At 39.8% G+C, this 20,435-nt stretch overlaps 1 protein-coding gene across 1 annotated transcript in view; it reads left to right on the forward strand.

The window, feature by feature from the left end:
* GPC6 (glypican 6) overlaps positions 1-20,435 on the forward strand; it is a 943,187-nt gene that overhangs the window by 853,152 nt on the left and 69,600 nt on the right. The window lies entirely within an intron of this gene.

Raw genomic sequence — 20,435 nt, forward strand, 5'->3', positions numbered from 1 at the left:
ATTCTTCATATGTTTTAGCCTCCAGTCCCCTAATCATCTTTGTTGCTCTTCTCTGTACTCTTTCTAGAGTCTCAATATCTTTTTTACATCATGGCAACCAAAAGTGAATGCAATATTCCAAGTGTGGCCTTCCCAAGGAATTAAAAAGTGGTATTAACACTTCACGTAATCTTGATTCTATCCCTCTGTTTAAGCAGCCTAGAACTGTGTTGGCTTTTTTGGCAGCTGCTGCACACTGCTGGCTCATATTTAAATGGTTGTCCACTAGGATTCCAAGATCCCTATCACAGTTACTACTATTGAGCAAAGTACCACATATACTGTACCTGTGCATTTTGTTTTTCTTGCCCAAATGTAGAACCTTACTTTTTTCACCATTGAATTTCATTTTGTTAGATAGCGCCCAATGTTCATGTCTGTCAAGATCCTTCTGTATCTTGAGCCTATCTTCTGGAATGTTAGCTATTCCTACCAGTTTGGTGTCATCTGCAAATTTGATAAGTTCCCCATTTATCCCCTTGTTCAAGTCATTAATAAAGATGTTGAAGAGTACTGGGCCTAAAACAGAGCCTTGAGATACCCCACTGCATACTTCCCTCCATGTAGATGCAGTTCCATTGAGGACTACATTTTGAGTGCAGTTGGTCAGCCAGTTACGAATTCATCTGGTGGTGATGCTGTCTAACCCACATTTTTCTACTTTATCTAGTAGTAGGTTATGGTCTACTTTATCAAATGCCTTACTGAAGTCCAAGTAAATTATATCGACAGCATTACTCTGGTCCATTAATTTTGTCACTTTGTCAAAGAGTGTCTGAAGAAGCTACTTACTTAAGCAGAGAAATGTTTCAAACCAGCAACTGCCATGACTCAACTTCTAGACAATTCTGTGTAGCATCTACACACTGTAGATGACTGAGACTCTTCGTTGATGTTCTGCATTAGATATGTTACTTTCACTCATAGTGATTTCCCTCCTGAAAAACTGCACAAAACTTGTGGTGGAGCTTAGGAACAACTTTTATTTACTCTGGTGGGATTTATTTTGTTTTTTAATGGAGGAACTCAGAATTTGTGAAGAATATAGGCCTGATCTTAGGAATGGGGAAAAGATGAGTAAACCATGAAAGGAGGAGGGAGCAGTTTGGGAAAAATTACTCAGGCTGGAGAAAAATGAAAGCATGAGAAAGAAGCTCAAACTCCATCCTGATTTTGTTTGATACAAGATGGAATAAAGAAAAACTCTGACGGTCTTTCAAGGGTCAGTTCCTCTATATTATAACAATAAAGAATGAAATCTTTATTTTACCTGTTTCTTGATCTTGCCTGCCCTCCATATCTAGTTTTATCCCATCTATGGGATGGCTGAGTAACCGCAACTGTAAACTTCTACTGAACAGAAAGAATCCATGCAAGTTGACACTGCCTGTCATCTTCCTAAGTGATGAGTCTGCCATTTTGCATCCTAATTGTGCACAGATGGCTATTGTGTTCTCCTTTCCACCCAGCAGTGGCCAAAAAAAAAAAAAAAGGTATATACAAATTTTGACTGGATGATAGAGCTGATAATAGCTGTCTTACTCCTGTCAAAAATGTATAGTTCTACTTGCTCAAAATCTGAAAAAGAACACGAGTTTTTGAAAGATGTTTACAAAAGATAATGTTTTTTCCCATTTACATAACAAAGAACTGAAATCAGGCAATCTATGTTAAAATGACTTGGGGGGAATTTGCATTAGCATTTCCTGTGCTTTCAGTATAGGAAATTGGGGGAGAGAAATAAAAAAAAACTCTCCACATGTTGAGAAAGTTGAAGATGTAAATAGATGATATTTTTAAATAGATTTTTTGGGGAAAAAAAGAAAGAGCTTGGGATCTTGCCATATTCAGGACAAAGTAAAACAGAATGGACTTTTACTGAACTCTGCCTCTCTCGGGTGCATGCAGTGCCGTGCATAAGAGAGGGAACACACATTTAATGTATTTCCACTCCTTTATTCACTTATGTAATTGATACATTCATGCTATGCATGCACAACTCTTACTGTCAACAATAAGACTCTACTGATTTTCAATATATGACCAGCAAACCAGTGGTGGGTTTCAAAATTTTTTACTACCGGTTCTGTGGGTGTGGCTTGGTGGGCATGGCAGGGGAAGGATACTGTAAAATCTCCATTCCCACCCCACTCCAGGGGAAGGATATTGCAAAATCCCCATTTCCTCCCAATCAGCTGGGACTTGGGAGACAGAGAATAGATGGGGGCGGGGCCAGTCAGAATTTTTACTACCAGTTCTCTGAACTACTCAAAATTTCTGCTACCAGTTCTCCAGAACTGGTCAGAACCTGCTGAAACCCACCTCTGCAGCAAACACTTCTAAACAGAAAGAGTTCTATTTCCCCACGAGAACCCTTAACCTGTCACAGAACTGTCTTCCGTTAAGTAATCCTGATTGACCAGGGACCCTGTCCCTGTTAGTGCTCGGGGATTTAGAAGAAAAGTCTTATTTTCACAGTTCATCTTTCTTCTTTTAAAAAAAAAATGTATGCCATGGTCCAGCAGAAATCTTAAGAATTTATTGTGGCTTAAAAGAATTTGCCAACATTATTTATTTATTTATTTATTTATTTATTTATTTATTTATTTATTTATTTATTTATTTATTAGTTCAATTTATATGCCACCCTTCTCTGGAGACTCAGGGCGGCTTACAATGCATTAAGCAATAGCCTTCATACTTTTGTATATACCTGCTTAGTAGGGCTTTTGGCCCCCCCAAGCGGTGTTCTTTTTTATACAAAGTCAGCTTATTGCCCCCACAATCCGGGTCCTCATTTTACCTACCTTGAAAGGATGGAAGGCTGAGTCAACCTTGAGCCTGGTGAGCTTTGAACTTGCAGTAATTGCAGGCAGCTGGCAGCTAAATGCTACTTTAACAGCACTTAGTCCACTGCGCCACCAGGCTCTTATTTAAAGTAAGATGGAAAGAATTTGCTATTGAATAAAACACAATGGGCAGATTTGCCCATCCAGATGGGGGTTGCTGACTTTTTGGTTCTACCTGCACTTCTCTTCGTGTTGGTGGCTCTGAATTAGGGTTGTGGTCTTTTCTTTGGCAGGTTCCACATTTTGAACATCTCCATGGCATCTCCTCTCCATGTTGCTAATTATCATATCACATAAATTGGATCCGTGCAGAATGGTTTTCAAAGACTTATTAGAGTCCTCGCAGTCCTTCATAACAAGATTAGAAAGAACATGATTTATATATATATATATATAAAAAATCCTAAAGTCTGAAAAATATCAAATTTATCCATGATGTCTCTGTAAAAATCTCAGGTTTACTCAATATATGTTCAGTGCACTAAATGCGCAAGGAAGTGAAAAATCTATCAAAATAGTTTATAAATAAAAAGAAATAAAACTTTTTCGTGTCAAGTCAGGAATTCAACCATTGGCTCTAATTAAGCTGTGAGAAATAGCAGCATCTTTGGTACAGAGACCAGCAAGTAAACCTGCTTCTTAAAGACTGCATAGCTGAGCCCTCCTTGTACCCCTGGGGTTCATCCCTCAGCCCACACAGCTAGGATAGCAAGCCAAAGCCCACAATCTGGGATGTACCACCTTCAGAGACAGAAAGCCCAGTAATGCTTCCAGGGGTGGGCTTCAAAAATTTTAGCAAGGGGTTCTCTGCCTGATTGCTGGGTGGGCGTCGCCATGATGGGCGTGGCCCAGTCAGCCTCCTGCACAATGGCAGGGGGGGTGTTTTTGCCCTCCCTGGGCTCTTGAGGCTTTCCTCGAGCCTCCAGGAGGGCGAAAACAGCCTCCCCAGGCTCCAGAGGCCCTCTGGAGGCTGTTTTTCACCCTCCCTGAGCCTCCGCGTGCACCCTGCACTTACATGCATCCAAAACAGGCCACGTGGGGACTCCTGGGAGGGGCGGGGTGGGTGGGGCAGGGCCAGCCAGGAGTGGAATTTGGGGTTCTCCGAACTGCAAAGGATCTTAGCTAGAGGTTCTCCCAAACCCTTGTGAAACCCCAGCACCCCACCGTGGGATGCTTCCTGCTGTTCCTCTGCACTGAGGGGGCATGTATGGCTTGTACCTTTCCTTAATTTCCTTCCTAGCACAGTGCATGATCTCCATTATCCTTTTTCTGTATATTTATTATTCTAAACCGCCTCCTTTAGCTACTTTTTTCCACACTTCCCAGAAACACTGAAGTGGAGTTGAGAATCAGACAGTCATGAAAGCAAGCCAACAGTCTTTTCTGGGAAATATCTGGTAACCTTCTCACTTTCCCACCTTTAGAAAACAACTTCACCATCAAATCTGAAGGAAAATGCAAGTGAGATGCTAATGAAATATAAATGTTCGGGTAGCTGTCCAACAATATTTTAAACTAGAGTTTGTCTGAGGCCTCGGGGATTTTCCCATTCCCCACAATATATGTGGATCAAAGGATTAAAGAGGGATTTAGCAGCAGGGCGTCATGCAGAAGACAATAAAACAGATTCTCTTTTTTACATGTTCTCTACTGCTCCATGTTCTAGAAAAGGAGATTGGTGAAAGCTACTGGATCTCAGTCAGAGAGATGGTAAACTTCACTTCATTGGATGTGCATGTGCAATGGCTAGACAATAGCACTGGGACTGCTTTCTCTAGATTGCTGAACTGACCACTGGCTTGAATCAAATATTATTACCAAGAATTATTAAGGGCTTTTCCATCCCAACTAATACTGCAATTCTCTGGCCTTGATGACTATAGATGTGGGTGCAGCTGTGTTGCAAATTCCTCTAATGATGTACAACAGGAAGCAATGGATGGAAGCTAATCAAGGAGAAAAGCAACCTAGGGAGAAATTTCCCAACAGTTAGAACAATTAATCAGTGGAACAACTTGCCTCCAAAAGTTGTGAATGCTCCAAACTGGAAGATTTTAAGAAGATATTTTTTTAAATTTAATTTTTTAAATTAGTTTTTAAGAAGATACTCTGCCAAGGATGTTGGAATACTCATCTCAAACTATGTAGCACCAGAGCTCACTATAACAGCATTGCCAAAAAGGCATTAAGAGTTGTCAACCTAATCTTGTGAAGCTTCTTCTCCGGTAATATTGTACTGCAAACTAGGGCATACAAAACCTTTGCTAGACCAATTCTTGAATACAGCTCCTCTGCCTGGAATCCACACTGTATATCGGATATTAATACAATTGAGAGAGTCCAGATGTATTTCACAATAAGAGTACTTCAATCCTCTACTCACAACAGAATACCTTATGCCACCAGGCTTGAAATTTTGGGCTTGGACAACCTAGAACTACACTGCCTAAGGTCTAACCTAAGCGTAGTACACAAAATTATCTGCTACAATATCCTACCTGTCAATGACTACTTCAGCTTCAACCACAATAATATACGAGCGCACAATAAATACAAACTGAAGGTAAACCACTCCAAACTCGATTGCAGAAAATACGACTTGAGTAACAGAGTGGTCAATGCCTGGAATGCACTACCTGACTCTGTAGTTACATCCCCAAACTCCCATAACTTTAACCTTGGACTGTTTACTGTTGACTTCACCCCATTCCTAAGAGATCTGTAAGGGGCATGCAATAAATATTGGACAGCCATTTGTCTGAAATGGTACAGGATTTCCTGCCTGAGCAGAGGGCTGGATTAGAAGACCTCCAAGGTCCCATCCAACTCTATTATTCTGTTATTTTGGGTTGCCTCAGGGAGACTTACAAAGAAAAACCTTTCTGCATTATTGGCCCTTCAAGGAGATTGAAGGAGGAACATGGGGAATTGTCAAGGAGATAATATTAAAGGCAGGGATCTTTCTTGTTTCCAAATTGTATTGTGTAGCCCTGAGGAAGAGAAGGAAGGGGAGAGTCATATTGGCAGTCCTATGTACGTTTTCACAAGGTGGTGTGCTTCCACGAGACTTCAAATGTTTTATTTGACTGTTCGAGAATGCTGGAGTTAAAAGTAAGTCAGTTCTCAGCAAAATGTGTCAGTTGCCTGCTGATTATCAAAAGCACTCCAGGGGTCTTTTTCAGGATTCTTTCTCAGATATACTTGAAAGGTTCATGGATTGAGTCTGAAGTGTTGGGGCTGTGTTTGTGCACAGTACAATTACAATTTAATGCAATACGGTGTACAAACCATCAACTCCCATGGGTAGATTACGATTCAGTATGTTGTGTGAACTCCCGAACCAAGTAAATTATTGTGAAAGGTAGCCATGATAAGCAGGTCATGAGAACACAGATTTGTGCATAAAACTTTCGCTGTACAAATGATCTTGAAGAAAACATTAAGAATTCATACCAAAATAAGAGTAATATTATACCAGGGGGAAAAAAAATCCTGTTGTAAGCCCTTTTCAACCCGAAAAGAAGCAGACACATGGGAAAAAAACCCTTGTGAAACAATAAAAGAAGCAAGACGAATAAAAAGTGTGCTTAGAACATTGATTTGTGATGAAGGATTATGTGAAGCCGGTAAAATTTTAGGAAAAAAGTTCAGATATGATTTCTGCAAGTGGGATATCTATTCAAAGGTACAAAAAAGATCAGAGAAATATTGGTTGTAGGGAATTGGCAGGGAACACCGAGGCACATTGGATTCAGAAAAGGAGCTACAACAGTCTCTGCATCTGTGTTGTTTTAAAATTGGACTGAAAGTAGGCACAGAGAATTTAGGCATGAGGTAACCTTCTCTGCTAACTGCAAAGATTTTCTGAAAAGGAGATATGAAGCAGCTTAAAAAAAAAAACTCAAGCAGGAAATGCTTCTTTACCGAAGGATCAGAATAATTATTTTCAACGTGTCTTAGTTTTTGATGAGGTAATCTGATGCAGTCAGATAAACTATGTCAGTGTATCGGGGTGAGATTGAAAAAATTTAGCTGCCATGTTGCTGGGTGGGCGTGGGCATGGGGGCGTGGCCTACTCAGCTTCCTGCACCATGGCCGGGGGAGGTGTTTTTGCCCTCTCCAGGCTCCGGAGGCTTTCCTCGTGCCTCCAGGAAACCAAAAATGGCCTCCCACAGGCACCGGAGCCCCTCCGGAGGCGAGAAACAGGCCCGTTTCCGGACTTCTGGTAGGCCTGTTTTTCACCCTCCCAGAGCCTCCACACACACCCTGCATTTACCTGGCATCCAAAACGGGCTGCATGGAGACTCCGGGGAGGGGATGGGAGGGGTGGGCAGGGTCAGCCAGTCCTTGAAACAACTGGTTTGGTGAAACAGATTAAAATTAACATCCAGTTCACCCGAACCTGTCCAAACTGACTGAATCCCACCCCTGCAGTGTATCATCTAAAAGCAATGACGCTTCATTATGCAAGAGCAAAAGGTGAATGTTAAATGCAGAGAAAATGGAGCATCATCTACCAGCTTTCTATAGTAAAAAGACAAAATGACATGTTTAGGGATATAGTAGGATCAAGTTCTTGCATGGCCAGATTTAAATATTCCTTGATAGGAGTAAAGGTTTTGCTTTCTTCTCTGTTATTAATTTGTCATGGCTTTCTTTTAATATTGGATTTTATTTCCTTGTAATATAATTATCTTCCATTCTGCTGTAATGTAATTTCTCCTTTTTCTAATTAATTTTGGTGGCTGCACGTATAGCTGTTAAAAGGAATTGGCATTTATCTCTGTATTGGCATGGATAAAAGCAATAGAGGCAATTAGCACTTATCATTCTCTAGTCAAAAATCCACACACAAATATTATTCTTTGGCCAAAGATGTCTCCCCAAAACCATCTCTGTGGAGAAGCAGCATTTTTGAAAAGCTACCACTGGGAAGAATGTATGCAAAAGAAGCTGGGCATCAGGTTAGGTTGGGAGATGGAGAAATATTCCAGAAAAAAGCAGTGATGCCCCATATCCATACTGTAGCCAAGAAAATGACATGAACTCGTCAGGGATGAAGCTTACATAAAAGACAATTTTTTAAACAAATAAAATGAGTTGTTATTGTCTTTTTATATTATGCCCATGTATTTCATCCACCAACAGATTTCATATATAATTAAACTAGTAAATGAGGAACTGGGTAATTGACTGCTGTACTAAATTGGAATTCATTACTCTTTTCAAATCAATGTGGGGACGTGATATTTTTGCTGATTTTGGGTTAATCACTTTCAAATAGATTACACATCTTACTTTTGAAATTTATTTGTATTTATTATGCAAACTTAATTAGAAGTGCAAATGCATACTATAATATTAAAGGATCGGTATAACCACATCATTAATCAGCTTGGCATCAAAAATGTGAGGGAAAAAAGGATATCCCTTATATATATGAGAAAACTATGTTTGAAATTCAATGTGTTAGTCTTTTGCAGCAAAAACAACAAAAAGTTTTGTGGTACCTTTAAAAACAAATGTATTACAAAGCAGCCATTTCTGAATTATGGTCAAGTTTATATAAAAAATATTGTTCTGTAGGTGGAGAATTAGAGGCACTAACTATGCATAAAGACTAGGAAGATAAAAGAAAAGTAGGGACAGCATTTAATTAGTATTTTGGCAGCTTCCGGTAGTGAAGGCATCTTTCAATATCTTTTATGTTAGTGACACTGCACCTTCTTTTTTCAAAGATGTCTAAATCACCATAATGACGTCTAAATCTCAATTATGCAACCTTAAGGCTATATGCAGGGGACACGGTGGCTCAGTGGCTAAGACACTGAGCTTGTCAATTGAAAGATCAGCAGTTCAGTGGTTCAAATCTCTAGTGCCATGTAATGGGGTGAGCTCCCGTGACTTGTCCCAGCTTCTGCCAACCTAGCAGTTCGAAAGCACGTAAAAAATGCAAGTAGAAAAATAGGGACCACCTTTGGTGGGAAAGTAACACTGTTCCGTGTGCCTTTGGCATTTAGTCATGCTGGAGATGTTTTTGGACAGTGCTGTCTCTTTGGCTTTGAAACGGAGATGAGCACCGCCCCCTAGAGTCACAGCTAGCACATATGTGAGAGGGGAACCTTTACCTTTAAGGCTGTATGTCTTTGTATACATCAATCCCCACAACAGAAGAATGGATGGAAAAAGTGATAGAGGTAGCAGAGATGGCAAAACTTGGCTATTTAAATTGGAGAAAATAACATACTTCACTGCACTGAGAAAAAATTGGAAGTCAGTGCTTTTATTTTATTTTCCCCTTTCTTTTCCTTCCCCATTTTCTTATTATCTTTAGTTTCCTTTGTATTTTATATCATGATAATTTTAATAACATTCGTGGAGGGGAAAAGCTGTATGTCTTTGCAAGAAGAGTGTTGTTACTGTCCTCTTATGTTGGCTGCAGAAACCGTCCAATCCATCTTGGTGCTAGAAGCAAAGCAGCAAAGACTCCTCTGAAGCACCAAGGGGGTCCAATTGTCCTCCACCAGCTGCTTTGCTTTGAGGCAAGCAGGTTCTGTTGTGCATTGTGTGTTTGTAAAGGTCACTGAAAGGCCAGGGAAGCAGCCCAAATAAAAACAAGCAATGGCTTTGATCCATTGTTTTTCACTTGGCAAATCTGCTATGGTGGGGGAAAATCACAGGTTAACCATCTACTTAATCTGCTGCAGGAATAGTTGGCACCCTTATTTTTATTTAAATGTCTATGGAGATTCTTATTTAAGTTAGTCTTGGAAAAAATTAAAACATTATAAGACAATAGATGTACTGGTATTAGAGTTGAATTATCGAGAGAATACAGATAAAATGAGACAACATCTGCTTAGGCACCCAATGATTGACCAATATCTGGTGTGCAACTACACTATGTTTTCAACTAGCAGAATAGAACAGAACTTCCCTATTGGTTCTGAATAGATTGTGCTAAAGCAAAGGCATTCATTAAATATCTGGCTAAATGATGGGAGGGATATACTGTATGCTTTAGGGCAGTGTTTTTCAACCTCAGCAATGTGAAAATTGTGTTGACTTCAACCCACAGAATTCCCTAGCCAGCATTGGTTAAAGTCCATGCATCTTAGCATTGTTGGGGTTGAAAAATACAGTCTGATTGAGGGCAAAAGAAGAAAGGGATGACAGAGAATGAGGTGGCTGGATGGAGTCACTGAAGCTGTAGGCGTGAGCTTAAATGGACTCCGGGGGATGGTAAAAGACAGGAAAGCCTGGAGGAACGTTGTCCATGGAGTCCCAATGGATCAGACACAACTTCACAACTAACAACAACAACAAAAGAATGGATTGGCTTGGAAAGGAGTGGAGCAATTTTTGAATCACTCTTCGGCTTGCACAATCAGCTGTATTCTTGGCAATCTTCATTGCTAATTTGGAAATTGGAGGAAAGTTCACCCAAACAAAGCACTGAAATTTAGCGTGCAAAACAGAATCACAAAGAGCCCTTAAGTCTTTAACCAACTGGATGCATCTTGCTTTCTTGATTGCTTCTGTTAGGGCAAAAATAAAAAAAAAATGCTGGGGTTTTTTTTCCACTCTATATCTGCAAATCATTTAATGGCGAGCTCGTGATATCTCCATTTTAGTTGCAGTCATATTTGATTTTCTGTTGACGCATTTAAAATTTTATATATACTGTATAAAATTTTTTATAATCTAGTTCCCTTTTCCTTTCTTTGACAAGAAATAGCCAGCTATTTCTAAGTATGCTGTTCTGAATGCCACAGAAGAAAAATGAGATACAAATTCAGCAATCAATCAATCAATCAATCAGCTGTTTTAGTTTCAAAGAAGCCTTTTCTCAGCCCTGTTTAATATTAATAATAATTTTAATAATAATAATAATAATATTAATAATTAATTATTAATAATAATAATAATAATTAATAATAATAATATGAACAGATATATTCAGTGCCCACCTCTGTAGAAACTTTAAGAGTCTATGAAGTTTTGTAACTATCAAATCCAGATCTCAGGTCTTGAAATAATGTTATGAAGACCCTTAAAGACTTGCCTCTTCCTCAGGCCTTTGACAGGGATGATTGAAATCCCATCTGATGTTGTGGGTTTGGATCGTTTTCATTCCTGTCCAGTTTTTGTCATCTCTGCCATATTTTACTCCTTTATTTCTGTCTATAATTTTGTGTGTGTGTGTGATGAAATCATACAGAGATTATGTCTGAGATTTCTTGAAAATGGTTGTACATAGGGTTGCCAGGTGTCCACTATTTGAGCGGACAGTCCACTTTTTTCACATTATGTTCACTATTTTTTTTTTCACAAAATAGTGGACTTTTTTTTTATTCAAAAGCTTTATGATGAAATGGTACGTAATCTAAAACTGTACAGTCTAAGAGAATAAGGATAGGAGAATCGCATTTTGTCTTTTTTTGCATAAGTTAGAATGAGACAAAGATTGAATGCTCATTGCAATAATCACATTTTACACAACAGCGCAAAAAATGCATTAAAGCAGTTATCTTTTGATATCGAAAATGTAGTGCTGAAGGTTTTTGTCGAATTTTCGAATTCTGCGAAGAAACGAGAAGAGTTGAAATCATTTTTTGAGTTTTGCGAGTCAGAATTCCATGAAGTTTTGTGCCATGTTCCAACACGTTGGTTAAGTTTGTTTAAAGCGGTCGAAAGACTTCTTTTAAATTGGATACCTCTAAAATCGTATTTTATTTCTCTTGGATCTGATGAGTGCCATAAGGTTATCTGGAACCTTATTTCGGATCAGGAAAATGAACTCGCAAAGGACGATGAACCAACAATTTCAGAATTGTATTTATATTTCACACACTTCTTCATGTCAATAATGCAAGACACCCTACTGAAGCTGGAAAGCAAGAAAATTCTTGCATGTGATCTTCACATTATCATGTGTAAGCTGTGTGATTCTTTGCAAAAAATATACGATGAGCAGTTTTTTGGAATGAAAGTTTTATTTGCCTTACATAAAAAACATTTGCCTGAGAATGCCGTGCAAAAGTTCAAGAAAGAAGCCATCAACGTGTATCAAAGAGCCATTGCGTACTTAGAAAAGTGGTATAATTTCACCGATTCAGTATATGAGACGCTAAGTTGTTTCAATCTAATTGATCGCAATAATCCTCCAATTTTAGAAGAAATGACGAACATCTGGTTATTATCACCATGGCGAGAAGAACTTCCACCCAACACTCTCCTCGATAAAATTTCTGCCTTAGAAGAAGTTTATGTTCATCTGCAGGGCGATTCATCCCTTGATAAGTGGACGTACTTTTTCAAGAAAGAGCCAGCTCCAAGTTTACTGAAACTGTTCCCGTATTGTGCATCAATTCCGGTATCAAATGCAAACGTTGAACGAATTTTCAGCGTCATGGGAAATTTGTGGACTGACAAACGTAACCGACTGCTTGTATCAGTTCGAAGTGAACTTTGTATATTTTTTAATATTTCTCAACGTTGTACTGAAATTAAAGAATTATTCCTTAAACACAAAGAATTGATCAAAGCTGCGCAGTCAAATAAAAAATACACACGACAGCAAAGTAAAATGTAATTTAATATTTTACATTAAAATGGGGGAGGGGGTAATGTGACTGGGTGGGAGTGGCCAACTTTTTTTTTTTACTCTTAAAAGCATTTTTTCTACAACCTTTTCTAAGCTCAGAGAGCACTAGGGACCAACCCCTCATTTCAACCCTGAGGTACAAATATTCTCCTTTATCGGTAATTCTATCTTCACAGCTTTAGGTTTTCTTTTCCTGTGTGGTCATATCAACAACCAAACATTCCAATGTCTAGCTACATCATAAACACAATTAATATTCTGAAAGGCCTTCAACTCTTCCTTAGTACCATGTTGAGTGCCATCCAACGATGAGAGCACTGTGTCATCGATGGTTTTATATTTTCTATCCATATGATTTCATTGGTTAAAATGCAGGAGGAGTTTCCTATTGTTTTAAATTGACATCTTTGCCATTGTCACTAAAGTGATCTTCCGTCTCCAGGATCTTCCTGTTTTGTTGCTGCCCAATATAGATCCTTGCTGACTTTAGTTGGGCAACTGATATGACTTTCATGCCTTGGGTGACACCGCTGAGAATATAAACTCTAGGCGTACACTCCTGATATTCTTTAGCAGGTTGAACTTCATGGCAGGAATGATTGTGGGGGGCATTAAACAAATAACAAGTCTCACACCATTCAAAATGAAATGGTCTAAGTCAGAGTTCCCCCAACCTTTCCTGGTTGGCATCCTTGAGTGGGAGGGGGGAGGGGGGGGAATAAGGAGATGATTTTTGTGGGAGGGGTAAGCACATGTGTGTGTACATGTGCGTGTGTGTGAGCACCCATGACATTCACAGTGATGCTCGCGCAAGTGGGGCCTCATGCCCCTGCTTCAAGGTTCACATGAGTAGCACCTCGTACTGCAGCATCAAGGCTCACGAGTGCCCACGTTGACACTCACACAAGTTTTTTTTTTATTATTTATATGCCGCCTTTCTCCAGAGACTCAGGGCGGCTTACAATGCGTTAAGCAATAGCCTTCATTCTTTTGTATATTTTATACAAAGTCAGCTTATTGCCCCCACAATCCGGGTCCTCATTTTACCTACCTTAGAAAGGATGGAAGGCTGAGTCAACCTTGAGCCTGGTGAGATTTGAACTTGCAGTAATTGCAGGCAGCTGATGTTAATAACAGTGCTTTAGTCTGCTGCGCCACCAAGGGCCACAAGTGGGGTGGGGGAAAAGAGAGCATTGGTTTTGCGATTATCACTTGCTCAAATGTAGCTTTTCATGCTTGTGCACTTGCCCACCACTTGCGTGGCCCGGTTCCCAATGGGCCATGGCCTGCTATCGGGCAGGGGCCTGGGGGGGGTTGGGGACCCTTGCTCTAAAGGCAGTTGTGCAGCAGCCATTTCCTGTGAATAATGGTCTGCTGCAGTGGTGAAATCCAAATTTTTTTACTACCGGTTCTGTGGGCGTGGCTTGGTGGGCATGGCTTGGGCATGGCAGGGGAAGGATATTGCAAAATCTCCATTCCCACCCCACTCCAGGGAAAGGATACTGCAAAATCCCCATTCCCTCACCACTCCTGGGGGAAGGATATTGCAAAATCTCCATTCCCACCCCACCCTGGGGCCAGCCAGAGGTGGCATTTGCCAGTTCTCCGAACTACTCAAAATTTCTGCTACCGGTTCTCCAGAACCTGTCAGAACCTGCTGGATTTCACCCCTGGTCTGCTGTAAATGATAGCTTCTATATCTAAATAACATGCCCTTTAAAAAAGGGATGACACAGTTCCATTAACAAGTTGGATTCCTGTAAAATAAAAATAAAACCAAATGTTGAGTCAGTAGTTCAATAAGCGAAAAGGGAGAAATATTTGTGCTGTTCATATTTTACTTTTTCAAACCAAAAAAAGGTACACTAAAAGTTACAGGGTTTTCAATTTATGTTTTAAAAAGCAGATGTTTTGATATCATTCAGACAAAGCTAACATTATATTTATTCGGAATGACTTCCCATGAATCAATTTAATTCAGGTGTTACCTTTCTCTAAACCATATTGCAGAAGCCCATCATTAGAGCAATTTCATTAAATTATTAGTTCTTGTTACATTCCATCCAAAATATCACTGCAGATAAAAAAATATTGTGGAACAGTGGCCTATTTGCAATCACCTTTAAACCTGTAAGGTATAGTTGGTTATGGCCAAAGGTGAACATAATTTTAGCAAAACAAGCAGATGAAAATCTATTTAAAAAATCCTGCTGAGATCAATTACAGTTTCTCCCAAGTAATGGTGCATAGGGTTACAGCCCCCATCTTATTAATTTCGCTTGTCAAGCTAAGCATATGCCTAACGCTTTCACATGGGAGTTCAGTTTGGATTTGGGCCAGAACACATATTAATTTGCTTTTATTAATTTTCTAATTTGCCTGAAAGATACCAGTCTGTCTTGCCATACATGGGGGACTCAGAAAAAGAGCCGAGATAAATTTCTGCTCAAAAGATAATCAGGAAAGAAAGAAAAAGCTGCTTTTGAGACCAATAAGATGTAAACATTTTACAAAAGAAAAGGGTAATACATAAATTATTGTGATGAAGAAATAGTAATGTTACCTTACAAAAAAGAAAAAAATTGTTTCATCTACTGTCTTGTTTAAAGATCTTTAATATATATACTCTTTGCAACAGAGGTGAAATCCACATTTTTTCCCTACAGGTTCTGTGGGCATAGCTTGCTGGGCGTGTTAGGGGGAGGATATTGCAAAATCTTCATTCCCACCCCACTCTGGCCCTGGGGAATTTCTACCATATGTGGTGGGAATGCCCAAAGGCAAAAAAATATTGGAATCTAATAAAGAATTGGTTGGAAGAAATTTTGTTAATAAATATAGAAGTCAAACTGAAACTTATCCTCTTGGGAATGACAGGGTAAATACAAGAAAGACATAAATTATCTACTACTGCATATACTTACAGCTGCACGGATAGCTTTTGCTCAGAAGTGGAAAGATACCCCAACTGAAGAGGAAATACTACCAAAAATTTTCAACTGCGCAGAAATGGATAGACTCACCTTGGAACTCAAGGATAAAAGCGAAACATCGTGCTATAAAATCTGGACAAAATTCTACGATAATTAGATAAAAGGTTAGATAAAAGGAGGATAGCCGAGACAAATGTATAGTGTTAAACTAGAAATATATATGTTATTATAGATAAATGTGTATGTGAATTGTATGGCTAGGTACATATATATAGATAGATAGATATGTATAATTGTGTAGAAATAAGGTATAAATTATTGTTATTATATTGTGTTTAAATAACGTACAAGGTTTAAGGAATATATTAGTATATTATCATTAGTATATTATGTATTATTTAAAAGTGTTGGAAGATGTTTGGGACCAGTGATGTCATATCTTTGTCCAATGTTTTTAATTGTGAATTATTAATAAAAAAACTTTTTTTAAAAAAAAGAAGAATCCTCCTTGCTCTGAGATGGGAGCTGGTTCTGTCATTATCACATTCAGTTTAGCATGAAGCCGGCATCGCTATAGACTTACAGTATTGCCAACTAAGCATTTCCTATCCTGGCATCGCACGGCTCTTTGGGAACACAGCAGCAAAATGATGGCAAATCAGAGACTGGAGGAGAAAGGAGATGCAAAGGAGATGAAAGAAATGACATTTCCCAGGAATAGCCAATAGGCACCTCACTGATCCTACTTACTATTGGTCATCTAACTTCACCTCTGACATAAGGGTGGCAAAAGTTGGCAGTTTTTACCCTAGTCTTTGGCTGCCATTGGCTGCTGCTAGTTTAAAGGAAAAAAACATTATGTTAACACCAGTAGGGCTAAGGATGTTATATTCCTCTGTCATTCATGAGCTGAGGATGAGTTGAAGGAAATATGGAGTCACACAATCACATACTGTACAAAAAGATGCTGCCAGGGTTAGATACCAAGGTTAGTGTTGTGACCTAGGCTTACTGAGTCATTACAAGACACAATTAGTCCCAAACAAACTTATTGTAACATCTGAGAATTACGTTCATTTCCAGCTGAGTCCCAATTAGTTGCAAAACAAGTCCTTTGGAAGAAGTCCTTTGGGATAATCACCAACATTTATCTTCTTTGACACCCTGCCAAAGGCCTTATTTGGCAAAGCCCCATGGAGTTCAGAAACAAACAAGAGATGCTGACTGGAAACAGAGTTAGCAATGCTGCTTTCCTGCAAAAAGCCCCAAGTGCCTTATGGGAGGGACCAATCATCTCCTGGCCTTACTCCCGAGTTGTCCCTTTTGCTTTAGCTGCTCTTGCCTTCTGGCAGCTCTGCGCATGCGTGCACTAGGAACAGGCTCCTCCTGTTCCTCTGACTCTCTGCTGTCTGACTCTGGGGGCTCCGGAGTCAGTGCATCACTCCCAGATGGTCCTGGCCCCATCTCTGCCTCTGATGCAGAGCCCTCGTCCAGGCCTTCCCCAGACTCCAGGACTGGCCCATGTTCCTCCCCAGCCTCCTCACTGTCTGACTCCATTGTCAGTTCCACAGGCTGCTGGCAGACCACAACAGTTAGGTGCAAACACACAGCACCTTCTAAAGTCATCCAATCATCCTTGTGCTGAAATAATATTAATGAGGACAGTGTTTTTATTACTCGAGTAATGACTAGCTGATGCTAGAAGATGCTCCAAGTCATTATCCTGTCTATATCAGAATCAGAATTCAACTCCCAAACTTACTTATGGGCACCTAAAAATAAATAAATTAATAGTAGAAAATATATGTAAAATCACTGAAGTTTCATGAGATCACAAATCTTATTTCAGTGGTTTAGCATCTTGACTATCTTGTGTAAGATCTCATAAGATTTCACTGAGCTTATCTAAGATGTCAATGTGATTCAGTTTAGATTATTTACTGTGTAGAATGATTTACTGATTTATGGTTAAGACCTCACTGAAGTTTGCATAGAGATGTGAACGATCTAGAAACAATGACTGACTCTCCAGCAGTGAAATAATGAAAGCAACGCCAAACTTCAAATCCCAGGTCAGCAGGGATGAACAGAAGGACACTTGAGAATGTCTTTGCTTCAAGTTAACTTATCAAAGTTAACTTGAAGCAGCAGAAAGGAAAGGAGAAGGAGTCTTCTATTCTTAGCTTCACTGGAATAAGTGAAGCAAAATAATCGGCTGGATAAACAAATGAACCCTACGTAGAGTTGATCTTCCTATGTCTCTGGGCTAGTCAAAGGTTCTAGAAATCCAGAAGTAACTAATCGCTGAATAAAAGTTTAAGAAATCATGTGCCAGATGCAAAGCATTTGTCAGAGGGTTTGCAGCGTGACTACTATTAGGAGACAACCCAGGAGCAAAACACAGTACACAAAGGCTTAGACATTTAACAGTGGTTTATATACAAGATATATACAGAAATATACGAGGCTGGCAAATATCTTACAAGCAATCGATCTTCTTTTTAACTCTACATGGAGAACTCAGCAATGAATACCAGACACAAGGAGAGATAAACACGAAGAGAGAGAGATATGCCCTCTCATGGTTGCCTTTATATAGACACCTCTTAAAGTGGTAAAAGACTTGTGTGGACCCCTTCAGAGTCTTAAACTGACTATACCAATGCTGATTCATTCTCATTGCATCAGCCTTACATTTCATCAGCTTTACAGTTGCATTAGCCTTACATTGGCTGGTCAGCTTTAAATCATCATTACCCTGAAAGAATCTGCTTTTCTTTCCCATTTACAAATTCAAACAGACTACAAGATGACATGCCTGCTATTGAGTATGCCTGCTCACTGGAATTTCTCTTATCCTCCTGGGATATAAACAGTACTGTTGTGAGGCATTACAACAGGTTTTTTTTTAAAGAAGAAATATCATTTCATGATCTATTGCAGTGGTGAAATCCAACTTTTTTTACTACTGGTTCTGTGGGCGTGGCTTGATGGGCGTAGTGTGGCTTGGTGGGCATGGCAGGGGAAGGATACTGCAAAATCCCCATTCCCTCCCCACTCCTGGGGGAAGGATATTGCAAAATCTCCATTCCAACCCTACTCTGAGGCCAGCCAGAGGTGGCATTTGCTGGTTCTCCGAACTACTCAAAATTTCCGCTACTGGTTCTCCAGAACCTGTCAGAACCTGCTGGATTTCACCCTTGACCTATTGGTAATGAAAACTAAACTAGAAAAAGCAGGGAAGGGGAACACAGGAAAAAACCATCTATTACCTACACTAGCATTGATGATGTTACCAAACTTGGATAATGAAATATCTGCAAGAAAACCAAGCTGAGAGTACACCAAAGACCCCTCAGCTACAAAATTCTACTAATTCCAGTCAAAATATTTTATGCAAAGATACAAAAAGAAATTTCAACAAAATATTTGCTTTTAAATTATGATTTCTTTTTTTAAAGGCCGGGTGCACATGGTCATGCTAAATCTAGTTCAGAGCCCTCAGATGTCTGCCAATTGTTTGAAAAGACTGATTAACTAACCAAGTCTTTGACCCAGAATTTATCATTCTGTTTATCAGTCTGTTCCGAGGGGTAGGGGAGCAAAATAATTCTGTGCTGGGGTAAAGGAACACTTGTAAGGTCCTGAATACTAAGTAAGTTGATGGATAAGATGGCAGTGGTTCAGATTGTCAGAGGTATACTGTAACAAGGACAATATGGGTACTTCATCATCCTCGTATTACACACCCAGAGAATGTTGTGCGTAATTAGACAAATGAGCTTATGTAGCCCCCGTGGTATCATAAAATGTATCTTCCCACATCAAGCTGCATTTTGTAAAAAGCCCAAAGCATCAAACTTGGCTTGTACCTGTACATCATGGCAAAAATCCAATATTTATCCCATTTTGTATTGCAAGGAAATGGAGTCCTTGGGCTTAGAGAGAACAGCGGCTTTAATTACAAGATCCTGCTATGTCAAGTTGAAGTTTTCAGTGTCTTGTGCAAAACTCTAGACTTATCCACCAAGGGTTCATTTCTATCAGGTTTCATTTGTATGATGGATAAATCTATGAATGAATTATTGAGCAAATTATCTGTTTCAGGTGTCATGACAAAAGGATCTTTTGTCTTTGCTGCATGAAAAAGTAGAACGTGCATTCTTAATTCATTCAGTTTGTCAACTCTCAGTTGTCTTTTTTTTTTTTCTTATGTACCGATGACAGCAGATGGCTTTAGGGGAGAAAACTTTTAAGCTGCTTCTTATTCCTTAGCTGGAGCTTTCCTATATATCGGGAATTTTTGTATTGGGGGATAGGGTACAAAGTTATGGAACTTTGGGGCTACACACACAAAAAAGATTGATTATTGGCTTTTCTTAGTCTGCCTAAAACCAGGCTTCAAAAATTTTAGCAAGGGGTTCTCTGCCCAGTTGCTGGGTGGGTGTGGCCATGGTGGGCATCGCCTAGTTGGCCTCCTGCATCATGGTAGGGTGGCATTTTTACCCTTCCCGGGCTCCAGAGGTTTTACTTGAGCCTCCATGAGGGCGAAAATGGCCTCTCCAGGCTCCGGAGGACCTCTGGAGCTCCCTGAACCTCTGGTAGGCCCATTTTTCACTCTCCCCGAGCCTCTGCACATGCTCTGCACTTACCTGCACCCAAAACGGGCCGCATGGGGACTCCAGGGAAGGGAGGGGCAGGGTGGATGGGATCAGCCAGGAGTGGGATTTGGGGGTTCTCCAAACTGCACAGAATCTTAGCTAGAGGTTCTCCCGAACCCCTGCGAACCCCCAGCAGCCCACCCCTGCCTATCCCCATTCATGGTTCTTTTGATCAAAGAGGCTGTTTGTCAGAATCATTTGTCCTGAATAGCAATGGAGAAACACTCATTTGAACAGCTGCACTTATTGGATGGGAAAAGGAAATTTATTCTCATTTCTCTCAAGTGAAGTTAACAAAGAGTGGAGGGAATAATTGCGTAAGAAATTAACTCTCCTGATCAACCAC

Source organism: Pituophis catenifer, unplaced genomic scaffold, assembly GCF_029215685.1.
Source record: "Pituophis catenifer annectens isolate HBS135680 unplaced genomic scaffold, rPitCat1.0.hap2 SCAF_4, whole genome shotgun sequence".
Lineage (NCBI taxonomy): Eukaryota > Metazoa > Chordata > Lepidosauria > Squamata > Colubridae > Pituophis > Pituophis catenifer.